This window comes from Coloeus monedula (genome assembly GCF_965178545.1).
Source record: "Coloeus monedula genome assembly, chromosome: 22".
NCBI classification, from domain to species: domain Eukaryota; kingdom Metazoa; phylum Chordata; class Aves; order Passeriformes; family Corvidae; genus Coloeus; species Coloeus monedula.
In genome coordinates this window covers 7,971,678-7,990,410 of record NC_138802.1, presented here as the reverse complement: position 1 = coordinate 7,990,410, position 18,733 = coordinate 7,971,678, and the positions used below count along the sequence as shown (strand labels likewise).

Below are 18,733 nucleotides of genomic sequence, written 5' to 3'. Positions count from 1 at the left end.
TGCTCCCAAATCAATGTACACGCCTCATCCTGGGAGGCTGAGCAGTGTGAAAAATTATCAGGCTTCAGAAGTGGGCAGAATGCAGTGGATTCTGGTTTGGGTTGGAAGGGACCTTGAAGCTCATCCCATGGGCAGGGACACCTTCCACTGTCCCAGGCTGCTCCAAGCCCCATCCAGCCTGGCCTTGGACACTTCCAGGGATCCAGGGGCAGCCACAGCTTCTTGGGGCACCCTGTGCCAGGGCCTCCCCACCCTCACAGGGAAGGATTTCTTCCCAATAACCCATCAATCCCTGCCCTCTGGCAGTGGGAAGCCATTCCCCCTTGTCCTGGCACTCCAGGCCCTTGACCAAAGTTCCTTAGGTCAGGATGTGAAGGCTGACTTGGGCATCCTCTACTCCAGTGTGGACACTGGAGTGAGCTGGATGGAGCAGCGGTGGTGTTCAACCCAGCCTTGGTTGTCGCTTGGCTCATGATGGAGGAGGAGAAAGGGCAGGAGCTGCAATTTAAGAGGAGCAAACCAACTGCTCGCTCAGCTTGGTTTTCAAACCTTGTTTCTCACTGTTCTTGCTGTGACAGTCTTGGGAAGTTCCGAAATGCCTTGTTCCTCCTGCTCCACCTCCAGGAGGTTACAGAGGAGATGTCCCTGGGCTTGCAAAAATCCTGAAATAGGGTCTGGGAGATGCGCTTGGTCACTGTGCTTCGGGGGTTGGCTGGCAGCTGGGGAGCAGATGTGCTCCAGGGCTGCATGGAAGCTCCAAGTGGGACCTTGACTCCCGTGGGGATCACCTGGGCTCAGGCAGACACATCACAGTCGTTACTCATGGACCGGTTCTGACACTCTTACAGACGTCACGAAACAGAAGCTCTGTTCTGGAGTCAAGTGCTCTTCCTCTGATGTCCAGAGCCAAGGGGATTAATGCTATTGAAGGAAAAAATGAGATGATGATGATTATTATTGTTATTATTAACTTTTGCTCACATGGGAGTCCCTGTTCTTCTGCAGCGAGAGTATGAGAGACTCAGGAGCTGAGAAGACATGCGAAGGCTGATTGTTCAGTGTAGATTTCAGCAACTCTTTACAAAGGAGCAGATCAGGTCAAGCAACATAAAATGAAAATAATCAAAGTGGCAATCAGCTTATCCATAATAAAATTAATTCTTCACTATTTCATAGGAGCTGTATGGTGAAATTTTAACTGTTTTTGCTTGAGCACTGTTCTGTGCCTTAATGTTTCTTTCTCCTCTTGGCTGCTGGTCCCAACTCTGTGCCTGCCGTGCAGTAAACGACCTCGTGTGGGTGTGTCCATAGCTCAGCTCATCTCAGGTTTCCAGCACCACTCAGAGGGTCCTAAAAAGTGCTCGGATTTTTCCATTCAAGAGCCCCTGCTTTCCTGGATGTGTACCAGCTCTTCTGTTAAGGAAACAGGAGAGGATGAAGCCTGTGGGGTGTGTTTGAGTGGGATGAGGCTTTCCTCAGGTGGAGGGTTTTTTAACCCTGGAAGCAACAATAACAGTCAAAGCTTCACTGCCCCAATCCCTTCAATTAGGAGGAGATTCCTAAAGGATTTTTCTTTTTCAGGACGCTTTTTTCTGTGATAACAGGGAATTTTTTTTCTAGTAAATAGCAGAAAGTAACTCCCTGCTGTCTGTGGGATCATGCATGGATTGCTTTGGGATTTGCCATGGTACATATCAGCCAGTGTTTAGACGTGCTGGCTTTTCCTTAGGTGCCATGGCAGCACCGCACCTCACCTGTGACGGTTTCTGTGAGCCCACCCGTGACAGAGATGGTCCTTAAAGTAGTGCCACGTGGGCTTTTCCCCTCTGCCCTACAAGCCACAATGTGCTTCCTGCTGCCACAGGGCTCTGTCACTGCAAGGTGTAGATGAAGATTACATTTACCCACCTGGCTGAGCACCCACTTGTGCTTGGAAAACAGCCTTCTCTGTCCTTCCTCTGTGCACAGATCCTCACTTGGCCTCCCAAAAGCTTTTTGATTTCTTATTTTTACAGAAGGCCTTGTATGGGGTCACCGTGGTGGGTTCAGGAGCGTCTCTGGGCACGCTGGGTGTGAGTCAACCCAAATGGAAGTGTCCACTTAAACAGCAAGAGGAAAAAGCCTTTTTATGCAACCAAGGCCAGGTACTTCAGGCTATGGCAAGTGTGATTAAATGAATTGGAATTCAAGATCTGGAGCTCCTTCTGGGGATTTCCAGTTGGGTTTCCCCTTCAAGACCGCCGTTGGTTATATCGGAATAGGGGAAAGATTAGTAACCCGTGGGATGAAAGGGAAGAAAGTGTGTTACGTAAAAGTGAGGATGGCTGATGAAATAGCTGACCCTGCAAAATGCTTTCTCTTGGCTCTGTGCCCTTAAATATGGAGGAACACATCACAGGATGTGGATACAATCACTTGGTTATATTTAAAATATGGAGAGGCAGCATGCTTAATATTCCACTTAACTGGAGAAGCAACTTCTCAAGCAAACTCTGATCCATGACCCTAAGAAACCTCACACAAATCCACAGGTAGTGCGTGCGGTTTATAAAAATTCGGACCTTTACTTAAGTAAATCTTGAAATCACGTGTATTTACTGTAAGTGATTCTATCATTGTCTGAATTGTCAATCCATTTAGTGAACGTGTGTGAGAAGTTGTGAACAGCTCAGCTTAGCACACGTTAATTAATGGGGATGGTCTCTGAAGAGCTCCATGGGTTAGCTGGGCTTGGATGCTTTGGAATTTTACAGCATCTCTATTTCCTTAAGGAGAACTCAGTTATCTCTGCAGTTTTGCAAACTCCTTGTCTATGAGTCCTTAAAAATTCCTTTTTTAAGTAAACAGACTCAGCCAAAGGGACACAGACTTAACCAAAGTGCTTTAGATTAAATGTGAATTTGCCTGGCTTTGAGGGAGCTAGGTTTTTGGGGTTTTTTTTACATTCTCATCATTTGTTGCTAAAAAAGTGATGATTTTGGGGGATTGGAGTGTTCAGGGATGCAGGTCTGGCTGTGCCTGTACTCAGCACCAATTGCAGGAAACATCAGCTGATGTTACATAACAGGTACAGACTTGCACATCCATCCAAGGATATGGTTAGTGAAACTTCTGCTGGCAGAATTGGGGCAAAAATGCTGCAGGTATTCGTGATAAGCCCCTATTTTATTTTTTTAAAGGAGTATTGGGTTCTAATCATAGGTGGAAAAGTTGTAAATCCATCCCTTTTATTTGATATAATGCAAATATCCAGGTAGGACTTTGTCCAAACTTGGATGCAAACCTTAGAAATGCTCCTGAGTTGCTGTTCCTGTACAATATTTAAGGACTGTATTTCAGCAATGTCTGGGGAAATGAAAAGTTACTTTACTGGTAGCAGCAGCATAACTGCACGGGAAATGGGGGGGGGTGTTGTGCTGCTGTCTGATCCAGAGAAGCTTTTCCTCCCTTGGAAAATCAGGGCTGTGTTTGTGCTGCCCAGGTGAGTGCTGACCTCGGATACTCCTGGCTTACATTAAAGCCACTCGGTTGCATAAGTGGCTCTTACACCTCTCAGTTCTTGTGCCATCAAATGACACCATTTGCCCAGGAGAATCTTAGTGCCTCGTAACCTTGGCGTTTGCTGGGAAAATAGAGGAGCACGAAAAGTGAGATGACTCAGGAGAAATGGGAAGGGCGGGATACTTTTCATCTTAAAGCATTATGGAAGATTATGAAATAAGAGCTCTTTATGCAGATAGGGATGTGATAACTGTTGGAAAAGCCACATGTGGTACTTCAGGCATCCAGGAAAATTGTATTCAGTTAAATCTGCTTAAAAATCTACATTGCTCTGTATTTTTTGCTGTGCAGCATGAGGATGCTTTTAATTGTTCTTAATTGAATTTAAGAGGCTTTAATATCTCCAGTAAAACAGGCATAAAACTTCCACCTCCAGCATGGAGGTTCCCAGTGATGGCGTAAATATCTATGTGCCTGACCCCTCTAGTGATGGATATGGTTCCTTGCTACACTGAGGACAAATGCCCCAAAATGCTTCCTGGTGATCTTTGTCCCTGTTCCTGTGGCTCTGTGAGGGAACTCCTGGTGTGATCTCCCCTGTCCTGGGAGCTTTCCCAAGAGCTGCACCCCATGGTAGTGCTGGTGAGCTGCTCCTTGGGATCCTGGCCCTCAAAGCTGCCTCCCACCTCGAGGGACCCCCTCAGCTAAGGAAGGCATGGGCTTGGGATCCCAGATAACACCATCACTTCATCAGCTTAGAGCAGAGTGCAGCCAGTTGCACAAGCTGCTGCTGAATTACTCTTTCTCAAGCTGTGCCAGAAAACTTCCTGCGCTGAAGTAGCACGAGCTGGAAGCTCCTTCTTTAACAAGCAGTTTGTCCTCCAATACCATCGTTGCTTCCTCTGAGGACCTTCATACGAAATTATCACAAAAAAGAGGAAGCTGGCTGAGTAGCAGCCACATATCTCTGGTATTATGGGATGTTTTAAAAAGTCTTGTTCCTTGGTCACTTATGTAGATAGATTATATATGGACTTAACGTTGGACTTGAGCTTGGGAGCAGCCACAGGTTTGATGCTGTGGATGTACAGCAGCTTCCGAGCATAATTCTCGCATGGAAGAAGGCTAAATGACAATTATCTCCTGGTTCCATTGTACAGGGGTGAGGGAGGACTGCAGCCTTCCGTCTCTAGTTCCATTAGGCTAAAACCTTAATGAATTTTTGCTAAAGAACTTTATAGTTAAATGCAAATGGTCACCTCCTCCCTCCCCTCCCCTCCCTTCTGCTTTGAAGTCCTCAGATGGCTGGAGGGAACTGCCTGCGTGGAGACATGTGTCCTGTAGCTCCTTGTGCCAGGTGGGAATGCCCCATATCTTGAATTGCGAGACTTCATGCCTAGAGTTCAATAGTAGATTCCTTGATTTTACTTTTTTCTGGTGTTGACTGTTATTTTTTCTTGTTATGTCCATTAAAAAGATTCCCTGGGTGTAAATTAGTGCTCAATGCTCCACTTAGTGTCACTTCCTATAAATGCTGTTCCGCACTAAGGGGCAGGGGATAATTCATGAGCTCCAGGCTGGACTCTGTTCGTGATCTCTCCTCGCTCCATGTTCCCAGTGCTGGTGATCTCCTTTCCCACAGTGCTTAATCCCTAAGCCAGAAAAAGGAATAATTTAAAGCCCCTCGCCTGGCAGATGACGTGAAATTGCAGCCTGACCCCTGCATAAACTTGTCTTCCCTTGGAATTCTGCCTTCCAAACACCCTCCTGCATTACGGTCACCGCTTGGGTCATACTGCACGTGGTGTTTAGTCAGGGGGCTGTGAAGGGACAGATCCCAAAGGGACAGATCCCAGACACCCATCACAGCTCAGCTTGTGACCGTAGCAGTTGGGTGTTGTTTTTAAATGATACTGGGAGCATTCGTAGGGGTGGAGCTGCAGGATTTGGACCCATCCCATAGAACAGGATGGGATCGTGCGCTGCTGGACACGGCTCCGGGTGCAAGGGTGCCCTTCCCAAAGTGTCTTTCCAAGGAAGGCAAGAGCTGACACATTCAAGGTGGTATGTAAAACATCTCCTGAAAGCTTCAGTGTGCTAATGAACTAATGGCACTGAAATGAATTGCTAATTAAAGAATTAGAAGCCTTCAAATCAGGTAGTAGCATAGAGAACAATCTCAAGTGTTGAAGGGAAGCAGAGGGAAATCTGTTCTCAGACCAAGTGTTGCTTTTCCCACATATTTCCTTATTTTTTCTTTAGTAAATGCATGACAAGTTTTGTGTCCTGTCCTGGGGGGCCCATATTGGCGTGAGGCTCAAGTGGTCCTTGTGGTGTCTGTGTTGGTTCTTGCTCATTTGCTCTGCACCACTTCTCTTCACCTACACAGACTCCATCCCTCAGGAATGAGCCACATCCTACCAAGATTCACCTCCCTGCCATCTCACATGAAGGACTAAAATAATCTTGGAGAATCACAGGGCTCCTTGTGACTCCAGCTGGTGTGAACACGCCCATTGCTCTACTTCCTTCCTCATAGCTTGAGAATCCACTGTGGCCCCTCGGGGCCGTTCTCCTGGCTCCAGCACGACTGTCATGGAGGTGTGGAAACATGAGGAAGCAGGGAAGGAGGGAAGAGCATGGTGTGTAGGAAGAGCCTGGTGTGTAGCCATACCCAGTCCCTCCGCTGGAATGCAAAAGAGGCAAAGCCACAGAGCAGGATGGGGAGTTCTGCCCCGGCTGAGACAGGCACGGGTCTCTGGTTCACAGTGTGGATTTTGGGATGTTCTGTGGGTGCTTTCATGGATGTGGTTTCATGTTGGGATGAGAGATGTCCCTCTGAGCTGCAGTGGGAAGAGTGGATCTGCCTTTGCTGACTGGGCTGTCTTTACCCTGGTCTCAGAAGTGATGATCATGTGAGCCTTTGGTGATTTAAATCAGCTCACGGAATCCACGGAAAACTTCACCCAGCCAGGAAAAAAAAATAGTTTTCTCTTGAATCACCAGGCTGAGCTGGTTCACCAAGGAATCTTGTGATCCTTAGTCCATTCTGAGGAACATTATTCCTTGCTGAGGGAGGTGGCAGAAGCTGTGGGTGCCAATGTTGGGTGCCCGGTTTGGTTTGGGATCCCATGAAAGCTGACCCCAGTGCCTGTGGCAAGGGCTAGGGAAGCACTGTGCCCTCAGGGAACCATGCCTTTGTTTTCTTCCCTTTTCCCAGGGTCACTGGGGCTACCCCGTGACCTGGAATTATTCCCTCTTGCCCCTGTAATTAACAGTGCTCCAGAAGGTTTCTAAGGGACACTCCATGGAGGTGGGGGGTGCAAGGGGAAGATCATCTTTTAGATCTATTTGCAGCACCTTTGAAGTCTCAGTTTCTTTCCCTACCTGGCCACCCAGGCATGGATTGATGGAGGAATTGCAGGATGGAGGACTTGGGCTTTTTCCCAGCTTTTTCTGGTTCTGATCCAGGATTGCCCCTTGTGTTTTGAAGGCATGAGATGTGCAATGTAAGAGCCATGTAAAATAGTAACAGCCAGTGACTTAAGTCATTTGCACGATAAATTATTATTGTTGTTGTTATTATTATAATTAGTATTATTTATTTACTTTCATTTTACTTGAATAGACAGATGAGATTTTTTTTGTGTTGGAAGGGCGGCAGCAAGGTGAGGTGTTGGTGTAGAGGTAGGCAGTCTGCTGGCTGACACTAAAAGGGATTTTATTTTTGTCAGGGCCACAAAAATAAGTATTTGGGTGGCAGGGGAGCTTCAGAGCTTTGTCTCATTTCAGGGAATAGCAGGGGTGTAATAGCTGCATAAAAATCTTCTAATTAAAAGAAGCAGCTGAGCTATTTAGGCTTGTGAACTGCCACTAAAATGCTAATTATTTCGGAATGTGAGGATGTCTGGAAAAGCTTCTTCATCAGGAATCATGAAGGTTTCTTGTGTTTGAATGAAGTTCTTGGGTTATATAGAAGCCAAACATGGTTTGGGCTGGGAGGGGCCTTAAATCTCATCCAGTCCCACCCCCTGCCAGCGAACAAGGGACAGGATGAGAGGAAGTGGCTTCAAGTTGAGCCAGGGGAGGTTCAGGTTCGATATTGGGAAAATCTCTTCACGGAAAGGGTGGTCAGGCACTGGCACAGGCTGCTTTGGGCAGTGGTGGAGTCCCCAGTCCTGGAAGTGTTCAAAAAACGTTTGGATGTGGCACCTGGGGACATGGTTAGTGGTGAACACGGCAGTGCCAGGTTAGTGGTTGGACCTCGTCATCTTGGAGGACTCTTCCAACCGTAATGATTCCATGATTCTGATGTTTAGGATCACCAGGTTATGTTCAGATCTGCCTCAGCAGCTCTCTGGGGTTACTGCATCCCTGCAGTCCTATGCAGGGATGTGCTTAGGCAGTCTACACCAGGAGCATTTTATGGGGCAGCCTTCCCCCAGGTGACAGCTTAATCCTCCACCTCCTCTCCATCCATGCCTGCAGGATCCTGCCCTTTGGATTACACCTTCCTGACAGTAATTTTCCTCTGATGCCACCTGACGACTTGTAGGTGCCATCGGTGCTTACCCTTGCCCTCAGGAGCCTTGAGAGCAGAGGCTTGTCTGTTCTCTCTTTTCTGCTAGGAGCTGCCCAGGGATAGCTCTGAGAGCATCCAGCTGCTGCAGATGCTTTCTTTCCCAATTAACTCGTCCCCTGATAGGAACTTAGGGCTGGATTTGGAATTTTAAAAGCAAAAATGAAAGGTCTAGGAGGAGGGACTGAGTGATGGGAAGTTGTGTCGTAAGGAGGGAACAGCTTAAAAGCTGATTTCATCAGGAGCTGTAGTGATGGGATGAGGAGTTACGGGTTCAAACTGAAAGAGGAGAAATTTAGGTTAGATAAATAGAAGAAATTCCTCCCTGTGAGGGTAGTGTGGCCGTGGCACAGGTTGCCCAGACAAGCTGTGGTTGTCCCATCCCTGGAAGTGTCCAAGGCCAGGTTGGATGGAGCTTGGAGCCACCTGGGATAGTGGAAGGTGTCCCTGCCCGTGGCATGGAGTGGGACTGGGTGATCTTTAAGGTCCCTTCCAACCCAAGCCATTCTATGATTTCCTTTCCCATCCTTGTCCTGCTGCTTTGGAAGCCTCAATGGTTTCTTGACCCACAGACTTCCCAGACAGCTGGAAGTGGGTTCTCCAAGAACAGTCACCCCAGTTGTGGTAGCAGGGTGACAAATACCTTCCCTAGGACATGTTGGATGTGATTTATTCCCACACTTGGCTGGTGCCTGGAAGCGTGTAGGTCTCCTGAAACGACAACAGGGAGAGGCAGGTTTTCTTTCCCTGCGTTTATATACCTGTGAATCACCTGTAAATGTGCATTTACATGTTGTAGGATCCTTACAAACACACTCTGAGTGCTCTGGCCCTGTGTTTTGATCACTTGGTACTTGTTTTAAGAAATAAGGAAATGATGTCTTGGTGTAGACCTTAAGATGACAAACAAAAAACCAGGTTTGCCTTTAATATGTGGATGTAAAGAGCAACAGCACCAAAATCCTTCATTCCCACACCTTGGCTCTCTCCTTGGGCAGAAAGCTGAGAGCAGCACAGCTCCAGCAGAGATCTGGAGTCATTTAATGGAATTTTAGGAGACATAGCCCTTTATCACATGGCATGAGCCCAGCTTCCAGGCATTACCCTGCCTGGGACTTTTGGGCTCTGTTTTTGGGGCCAAGCTGTTCTGAGCTGGCTGGGTGTGCGTGCAGCTGGCGTAACACAGCTCTGCTTCCAATTCTTTGGGTGCATTTTGGAGTACAGGCCTCATCTGGAATATCTCCGTGGGTTGTTGGCCCACCAAAGTCCTCCCTAACTTAGAGTCGATTCTCCAGAACTCAGCTGGAGTCTCCAGGGCTCACCTTGTTAAGCCTTTTTTCCCCACCTCAATATTTTGGGCTGTTTATAAGGTGCCTGGCCTGGGGTTCTGGCTATAGATCCGTGAGGAATCACTCGGAGCAGGAGGGACTGTTGGAAGACAAATGGGGCTGCTCCAGGTTCCTGAGTGTTGCCTGTTTCCTGCAGCCTAATGGGAGTTTCAATTAACATGGACAAGTACAATCATAAATAACCCTCCTAAAATTAAGTGGAATTTTAGGGCTACATCGGTACTTTCCCCATGATGCCGTTGCCTCTCCGTGGCAATGCCATGATTTCCAGCTGAAGGGGGCTGATGAGATGTATTGACTTTTTCATCTCTTAGAAGAGTCCATATATTTTGAGAATAAAATGTGAATTGAAAAAATTGGGAAGTGGCTGGTGTTTTATGGAGGGAAGAGGACAAGTCAGCTGGTGAGAAGTTGTCTGTAGCTGAGCAAGAGATGCTCTCCTGGCGCACTGTTCACCTTGTTACTTGAGCTGGCACAGGCACGACCCAGGGAGCCTCTGTGGCTTTTTTTTGGTAATTACTAATATTTCACAGCTTGGTTCAAACCTGGATTTAACCTTATTCAGGCTGTGCTGTGAAAACCCACTTCTGGGAGTGTTAAAAATACACCTCAAAGTTCACAGTTACAGAAATATTCTGTGCATCGCCTCCAGACCCGTCCCCCACCCACCAACACCCCGCTTCAAGGAAAATCCCAGCAGGATTAGCAGGGTTTAGACACAGTTTCTTCCACCCCAAACAACCTTTCCAGGTCTCAGCTGAAAACAGCCAGTTTGCCTCCATGCTGAGGTTGCACTGGAGGGAGACAGAGACGAACTAACAAAATCAGGTTGCCCTTAGAAACCCATTTGTATTGGGCAGAAGGATTGATTTGGGGTTTGTGGCGTTTGCTGGGGCCCAGGTCTTGCCAGCCCCCGGAGCCGCGCCGGGAGGAGCCGTGCGGGGTGAGGCCAGGTCTGGGGTGATTTATTGTGGGTGAGCTGTCTCAGTGCTGGTTAATTCAGAGATGCAAAACTGAGCCTGGAAGTAATGAGCTCTGGCTAATTAGGTGCTTGTCTGCAGGTGGAACTATTGCAGCTGGTGCTCCCAATATTGCTGGTCTGTATTTGGAAGCATCATGGAATCAGTGGGATGCTGGGAATACAGATCATTTGCAACAAAGGGGTTTTTTTCTGTTATCTTCCCCCTAGCCCCCAGCTTTCCTCTGGCATTCCCATTTGGCTTGACTGTGAGATTATCATATGTGGACCAAAGTCGGAAGGGAAAGGATGAGGGGAAAGGGGCTTTTTATACAGACAGATACTGACAGGACAAAGAGGAATGGTCTCCCACTGCCAGAGGGCAGGGATTGATGGGATACTGGGCAGAAACTCTTCCCTGTGAGGGTGGGGAGGCCCTGGCACAGGGTGCCCAGAGCAGCTGTGGCTGCCCCTGGATCCCTGGAAGTGCCCAAGGCCAGGCTGGACATTGGGGCTTGGAGCATCCTGGGATAGTGGAAGGTGTCCCTGCCCATCGCACAGGGTGGGACTGGATGGGCTTTGAGGACCCTCAGAACCCAAATCAGTCTGGGATCCTGGAATATTTTGTGGAATGGAGATTTAAGAGGATGTGAGTTGGAGGATTCAGAGACGTGCTCGGGTACAAACAGGACGTGTGCTGTGGCTGTGGCTGCTGCAGTGGCTGCTTGGGCAGAAGGGCTGGGCATGTGCCAGGTGGGCTCTTCGGCCGCGCCGTCGAACGTGCCAACGCCCGCATCCGCAGATTCCCAAAACATGTCGGGACTCCCGAAGGGAGAGGAGCTGGAATCTGAATAGCAGCAGGATGCTGGGGGAAGGAGAGGGACAGCACACTGTTCAGTGAGCATTTGAAGGTCACATTTTCCTTTCAAGCTGCAATTTTCGGCCCTGGAAAGCTTGTCTTCTGACAGGCATTGAGGTTCATTGGGATTTGTGTGCCCCTTTTCTTTGGGAAACTTTCCCTGTTCCCATTCAGCTCCGTGCAAGTGCAGCTCAGGGGACATTGTGTGGCAGACAGCAGGGAAAGGCAGTGTTTGGGATTATTTGGAAGCTGATGCTGAGATTAATGATACATAATTAGGTAAAAAGCTCAAGATGTATTTTGAGGCAAATTTTGTTAGGAAGAGAGTGCTCATTTAGAGCATGGCATAAGCTGGGATAAGCAGGGAAAGCCTCACTGTAACATTTGGATCCAGACAGAGCTTGGGGAGGATGGTTTAATGAGGAGCACTTAATGCAGAGGGATGGACAGGATGATAACTTCCAGTTATCATCTCAGAGTTCATCTGGGGAGCAAAGAACAGGTCCTGCAGTCGGGGATTTTGAACGAGGCAATAAAGGAGTGGTGAAACATCAACAATATTTATGTAGGTGCATTTCTGGTACAAAAGGAGAAGATAAATACCTTATTTAAGGTTTTGTTCCAAGTATAAAATAGCCCATAAACAAGAACTTAAAAGAGAATTCAGTGATGCAGTTTAATACACAAAATACATGAAGGATTAAAGAGGTTGTTTGTACAAACACTTCATTGATCCACTTTCAATTTATATGTCTGATAAATGGCTGTTGGGCTGTGAACATTGACTACACATGTGGCACTAAGGAGCTTTATACTGGGCCATAAAATGTTGAAACAAGCTTATTAATGTCTTTTGCCATCGGATCCTTCTGGGGATAAGTTGTTTGGAAAGTGGTGGACCCTGGAGGTTTGCTTCTCTTCACAGGAATGATGTACTGCTCTTTTAGAAATCTCAGTACTTTTAAACCGTGAACCCCATTTTTGCCACTCCGCAAACACTTTTTATTGTGTTCCTCTGTTTTTAAAACATTTGACTTGCCAGAAACAGTCCTTAGATGAGAATTAAGTATTGGTGTAAAGCTGCCGTGGGCTTTTAAGGAATTCCTCACCTGCAGCTCTTAATACATTCCTGAGTGCTCATGCCAGCAAAAAGTTGTATTTTATTTTTCCCTGGTATAATAACAATAAACACCGAGCACTGAAACACCAGTGCTCCATTGGGGCTTGACCTGTGGTATAGTCAGGGCTCGGAATTGTGCTTTGTTTTGACATCCCATCACGTTGTGCAAGAGCAGTTGCATCCAGCTGACAAAACGGAAGTAAAAGCACTCTTTTCATACAGAGGCCACCTCATTCCTTTGAGACTCAGCCAAAAGGGCTGATCCCCTTGTCAGGAATCCACTAGCAAAAAAAAAACCCTGAACAGACAAGAAACCCCACCCAAACACACCCTGAAAAGAAACATGATCTCTGCAAGGATGGGAGATGGCATATGTCATTGGATGGAGGAAAGGAAAGGGTTAGAGAGGGTCAGCATTTTATTAGGTGGGGTCTTTAAATGTTTTCCAAGGTCCTTGAATTATGTTGGTCTTGATTTTTATAATATTAATTGTCTGTCATCTCTTATGAGCAAGAGTGGCTCAGCTGTGAAGGGTCAGGGTGCTCGAGTCCTGTAAGAGCTGAAAACGTGTAGGTGACAGGGAATGGGGGAAATCAGTGTGGGCCTCTGTAATTAGGGGCTGGATTCTGCAGATACACAGGAGGATTGAATTATGGTCGCCCCGGCAACATCAGTCCTGCCTTTCTCTAAGTTTGGAGTTACTTGCTTTGTAACCTGACTTTTATTTTTCCTTGGAAGAAGTCAGTTTGGTTGTCATATTTCAGCATGGAGAGATGACAACACTGTTTTGATCTTATATATTTTAATTTTTCCCATGTGATGTGTCACTTGGTGGAGTTTGCATTGGGATTTTGTTATTGTTTTGTTTTTTAAAGGTTGTAGTTTGCTTTGCCAGCATTCCTTCCTCGGGCTTCTGAAATGTGATCTGTCGAAAGAGGAATTGGTTTTGAAGGGAAAATTGATTGCTGAAGTAGTTGCTAAGTAAAGGGGTTCATGGTGCTGTATTTGGGAGTAGCAAGATGAAAGCTGAGGGGAAACAAGCTGCAAAATTTCCTGCTGAGGAGTTTGTGCTGTGATTTAATTCTCCTTCTGATAGGGAGCACTGATGCTTTCTGAGCTCCTCATTCATTGCCGTGCAGCTTTCCAACCACTCCATGCTGTGGGGGAGTTCATCTTTTTCCCTTATCCTTTCCTTTAAAAGCTTGGCTTGATTATTATCCCCTATCAACTTGCTAAGAGGAGCATGATGCTGCCTCCCATCCCTTTTCTGCTGCACGCACAGCACAAAAATCGGGGAAGCAGCGAGATTTCAGTGGCATTGAAGAGTTTGGGTACCAAACCCCACCGAGACCTCGCTAAGTCCCCTCTTGTGCTGCCTCTTTAAGAGCTCAAGCTCTGCCTGCGCGGGGATGGGCAGGAAGAGCTCAGGAGCCAGCCTGGCGTGGCACGGATGGGATGTGGCTGTGATGGGATGTGGCTGTGATGGGATGTGGCTGTGATGGGATGTGGCTGTGATGGGATGTGGCTGTGATAGGATGTGGCTGTGATGGGATGTGGCCGTGGGCTTTGCTGATGGATGCCGGGACAGGACGCGGCACTGAGCCGGCTCATAGCCAGAGCTCTCCGGGATCTCACTGCCAGCTCTCTGGGATCTCACTGCCAGCTCTCTGGGATCTCACTGACAGCTCTCTGGGATCTCACTGCCAGAGCTCTCTGGGATCTCACTGCCAGAGCTCTCTGGGATCTCACTGCCAGCTCTCTGGGATCTCACTGACAGCTCTCTGGGATCTCACTGCCAGAGCTCTCTGGGATCTCACTGCCAGAGCTCTCTGGGATCTCACTGCCAGAGCTCTCTGGGATCTCACAGCCAGAGCTCTCTGGGATCTCACAGCCAGAGCTCTCTGGGATCTCACAGCCAGAGCTCTCTGGGATCTCACTGACAGCTCTCTGGGATCTCACTGCCAGAGCTCTCTGGGATCTCACTGCCAGAGCTCTCTGGGATCTCACAGCCAGAGCTCTCTGGGATCTCACTGTCAGAGCTCTCTGGGATCTCACTGTCAGAGCTCTCTGGGATCTCACTGACAGCTCTCTGGGATCTCACTGACAGAGCTCTCTGGGATCTCACTGACAGCTCTCTGGGATCTCACTGCCAGAGCTCTCCGGGTTCTCACTGCTGGAGCTCCCTGGATCTCGCTGCTGGAGCTCTCTGGAGCTCACTGTCAGGTAGGACCGAGCACACAGAACAAAAGGCTTCGCCCCACAAGTGGAGGACAGTGGAGCTGGGAAGGATGGGGTGATGCCAGGGAAGTTCCAGCTGCTATGACTGGCAGAGCTTTTCCCTTTGAACCTTTTCAGAGCTGTCCGGTTTCCCAGCTGGCTCAATGAAGTGTTTCTGCTGTTGGGATGTTCACCTCCTGCATTTTAATTGCATGGTGAATAGAGAAGAGGCTGCAGAGGAGAAACACGCTCCTGTGAAGCTCCCTGCCATCACATCCCTGCATGCTTGGAGGGGTTTTATAGATTCCTTGCTCCAAAAAGCTGAAAGAAATGCTCAAATTTGATGTGGTTTCTTGCCCTTCTGTAATCTTCCTTGACGGTTTTTGCTTGGCTTTTTTAATGCACAGTTTTGGTACAAGCAGGGACACGTGTGGGGATTATATAACCCTGGGGAAGCCGGTGGGAGACTGGCTCTGTTTCTGGGCAGGGATGAAAATCAGGAGTTCTGGAATGGTTTGCTGTGAGGTGTTTGCATAGGCGCCTGTGGGTACCGCGGGTGTTCTTACTCCTGGGAAACAGCACTTCCTCGGAGCTGTGAGCTGGAAGGGGAGGAGAGGCCAGCGGTGCTTGGGGTAAAATGGTTGCTAGTTGCTGAAATGAGCTTAGGTGAGAAGCACCATTCAAGGGAAAATGAATCCATTTTGGGAGAAAATGGAATAATGTTCTTTCTTTCTGCCTCCAATCTTGGTGGAGCAGAGAAACCTGTACAAATTCCTGCTGAAGGGCTGATTTTGGTGTGTGTTCCCAGGTCATTCATGGCTGTAACAGAAATCTCATAGAATTGCAGTTTTGTAGTATGATTGGAACAAGCAGAGAAGTGTGATATAAGGAGGAGATTTCTGCAAGGAATTCCTGCTGTTGTTTTGCTCAGCATTTGGCAGTGTCACTGATTGCTCCAGCAGCTCCAGGCTGGATTTTTTTTTTCTTAATCGCTTTACAGAGCAGTCACATATTCCCCTCTCCTCGGAGTGTGGCTGTGGCTCTCTACTTAACAGAGATCCTCCTCTTTTTAGGGAGATTTTTGGTTTCCAGAAAAATTCTGTTTGGTTTCCAGCTGGCATTCCTTCTCCCACTGGGTCTATAATAGCTCCCGAAATTCCCCAGCTTGTAATCACTGCTGCAGCCAGATGGGGACTAGGTGGAACTCCCACTGCATCTGTGCCTGCCTTTATGAATCTGCCAGAAGTGTCTCACTTAGGTGAGATTTTGAATATATATTTCATGAGTTAATGAGCCCTGAACAGCGACGAGGAGAATCCAGCGCTGGTACTGCCAGGGTTGCCATCCTTCTCCTGGATCCTGGCACGATGCTGATGGAGCAGGGAGAGCTCTAAGGAGTCGTTCAGCCTGACATGAGCAAAGCAGAGGCTGCAGTTCCACTTTACCACCCTGATGGTACTTTAAGAGGTTCTCCTTGGATTCAAGAGGGTCTCTTTGCTCCTGCTCTTCTGCTTCATTGCTCTCCTCGTCTTTTCTTCCTGTGGAAGGAGCTCTGAAAACTGTGTGAGGTTTGGATTATCTTTGCTTTTCCCCCCTTCCCTCACCCTTCCCACCCTCCTGGATCATTTCAGAGCATAGTTGCACTAGTCGGTGATGAGGGTGGCAAGAATATAGGGGAGGAGGAGGGGAGAGGAAGAGGGAGGGCACAGGATGCTCCTGGATTGATCTCAGCATGGCAGGGTAGTAACACTAAACAGCTGTCTGAGTTACTCAGTGCATCCTGGCATTCCTGGCTGTAGTGAATCCAGTGCTGCAGTGGGGCTGGGCTGGCTGGACTTCAACTTCTGCACTTGCCTGGGTGTGCTGAGGAACCTGAGGGCAGCGATCCCGAGGCTTGTGCTGCATTTGGGGATGTGCAGCCCCGGTGGCACCAAAATCTCTGTGTGAGAGCAGATGAGTGAGTGCCCTGGGGTGGTGTGGGTGTGGATGGGATGGGATGATGCTGCTGGATGAGGTTCTGCTTCCCACCTGCCTGCCCTGACCCGTTCATCTCCCTTGGTGGAGTATCCGTGCTGTCACTTAACCCATTCCTAGGAAAAGAGCCTCATTAGCACAAGTCATGATGAATTTTGCTGTCACCCTGGCTTGCTCCTCCCACAGTTACAGCAGCTGTTACCCCAGGACAGGCTCCTGTGGCAGGGAGAGGGAAGGTGGTGGTTTCCACTGGGGAGCAGGAACGAGCTCCAAGAGGCTTGCTGGGAACCAGAAGCCTTTCCACTTGCCCAGCTCCTCTCAGGGAAGCAGGAACCTTTCCACTTGCCCAGCTTCTTGCAGAGAGTCAGTCTATGGATGCCACAAGTTGGATGCTGGAAATAATCAATTTCTCCCAACCATTATTTCATTAAGGCTTACTAGAATTTAAGGCATTTTGTTCCTATCAGTGTTGTGGCCAGGTAAAGTCCTTTGGAAAAAAGGATTTTAAAAAGGTTTCTTTTGGATCTGATGAGAATCATCCCTTCCTAGGAGAGATCTTAAACAGTGACTCCAAACTCTGCAAATCCGTCGGAACTGCTCCTTCCTTCAGGCAGCTCTTCCTGGGTGCAAAAAGAGCAGTTGCTCTGCTCAAAGGAGATTATTTCCTCCTGACTTATATAAGTTCTAAAATAAGAAAATAAATCCCAACCTTGTCAAGGATGAAACTGTTTTTCCAAACTCAGGAATGATCCCTTTTGAAGCAGCGATTGCTTCAATGAATTGTCAGGAGTGCCTGGAGATGGGAAATCTCAGCTGTGACACAAGGGGGGCAGCTCCGTCCCGGGCCTCGGGCTGTCATCCCTGTCATAGGGATGTTCTGGGGGAGAGGGAATGGTGCTACAGCAGGAAATTGGAGTTTTCGTTCCATCTTCCAGTGTGTTTTTAATCCTTCTCTCCCAGATTTTGGCTTTTTTGTTGTTATTTTCCAAAACTCAGGGGTGAGTGCAAGATCCTTGGGATGAAGGCTGGGAGTGGCTCTGTTGAACTTTGTGATAAATCTTGCTGTTGTTTGGCTGAGTCAGGGTTTTAAATCCTGTCTGTTTGTTAAAAACCTCTCTGTTTATCGAACGACACCACTCGGGCCTGAGCTGGCAGATGTGCGAAGTGCAGGTGAGCTTTAGACCCTGCAAACAAATTCCTGCCCTCGTTAAAAAAAAGGCAAAAAGAGACACAGGGTGAATGAGCACCAGCCTGGGCACCAGCGGGGCCGGATCCTGTTCCTGGTCTCCTGTCCTGGAGCTGGCCGTGGGCTGTCCCCTGTCACCTGCCAGGGTGACAGGCCAGGACCTCCCTGCAAAGGTGGTGCTAAGGTCAGGGCTGGGCTCTTCCCAGTGTAATCCCATCAAGCAGCTTTTTATTGTGTCTGCTGCTCAAACGTTGAATATATAACAGAACTTTGAAGTTTTAGAGCAATTTCTGAGCCTGTTTGGTGAGCAGGAGCTTTTTAGTGACGAGTTCAGAGCCAGAGTAGAGCGAGATTGTAAATTTAATTCTGTCTCTGTGTTTCTGATGCTGTAAATTTGCCTCACCACTGCTGGAGGAGGAGCTGATCCAGCTGGGATGTGCTGTAAGCAGTCGGCAGGGGCAGAGCAGGTTGTGTCTGAATAGTCCTTACTTCAGCCTTAACATTTGGTGCATTTTAAGGGGAATAGTTGGGATTGTGGAGCTTGGGGGGCTGTCGAGTTGTGTCAGCACTGGCAGGGTCTGTCCTGTCACTGATGTTGGTCCCTGCAAAGCTTTGGGCAGCAGCATTTATTTGGAGATCAAACTTGGGGTGCAAAGAGTCTCTTGAAATTTCAACTCAAACTAATCTGGGCTCAGAATTTAACTCAGCAATGTGTTTTTCCTTGTTAGAACAAAACCAAGAAGTGTTTTCATGACTTTATTTTCTTTTTGAGTTATCCCACTGTGTTAACATGTGAGGTCTGTGTCTTTCCATGTGTGCAAGAGCCTCAGTCAATCCAGCTGTTCTCATGTCCCATGACATTTTGATGTGTAAAATGTAAACAGCGGGAAGGTGAAATCTGATTGTGGCATTTAGGAAAATTTTTCAGCATTTAGAAAAATTTCCATGGGCGTTGGGTATTGCCTAGGTCTGTGTGAGGCTGCATGGTGT

At 48.0% G+C, this 18,733-nt stretch overlaps 1 protein-coding gene across 7 annotated transcripts in view; it reads left to right on the top strand.

Moving 5' to 3' along the window:
* The window catches only part of EIF4G3 (eukaryotic translation initiation factor 4 gamma 3), a 141,750-nt gene that overhangs the window by 23,005 nt on the left and 100,012 nt on the right, over positions 1-18,733 (top strand). The gene's annotated exons all lie outside the window — the stretch shown is intronic.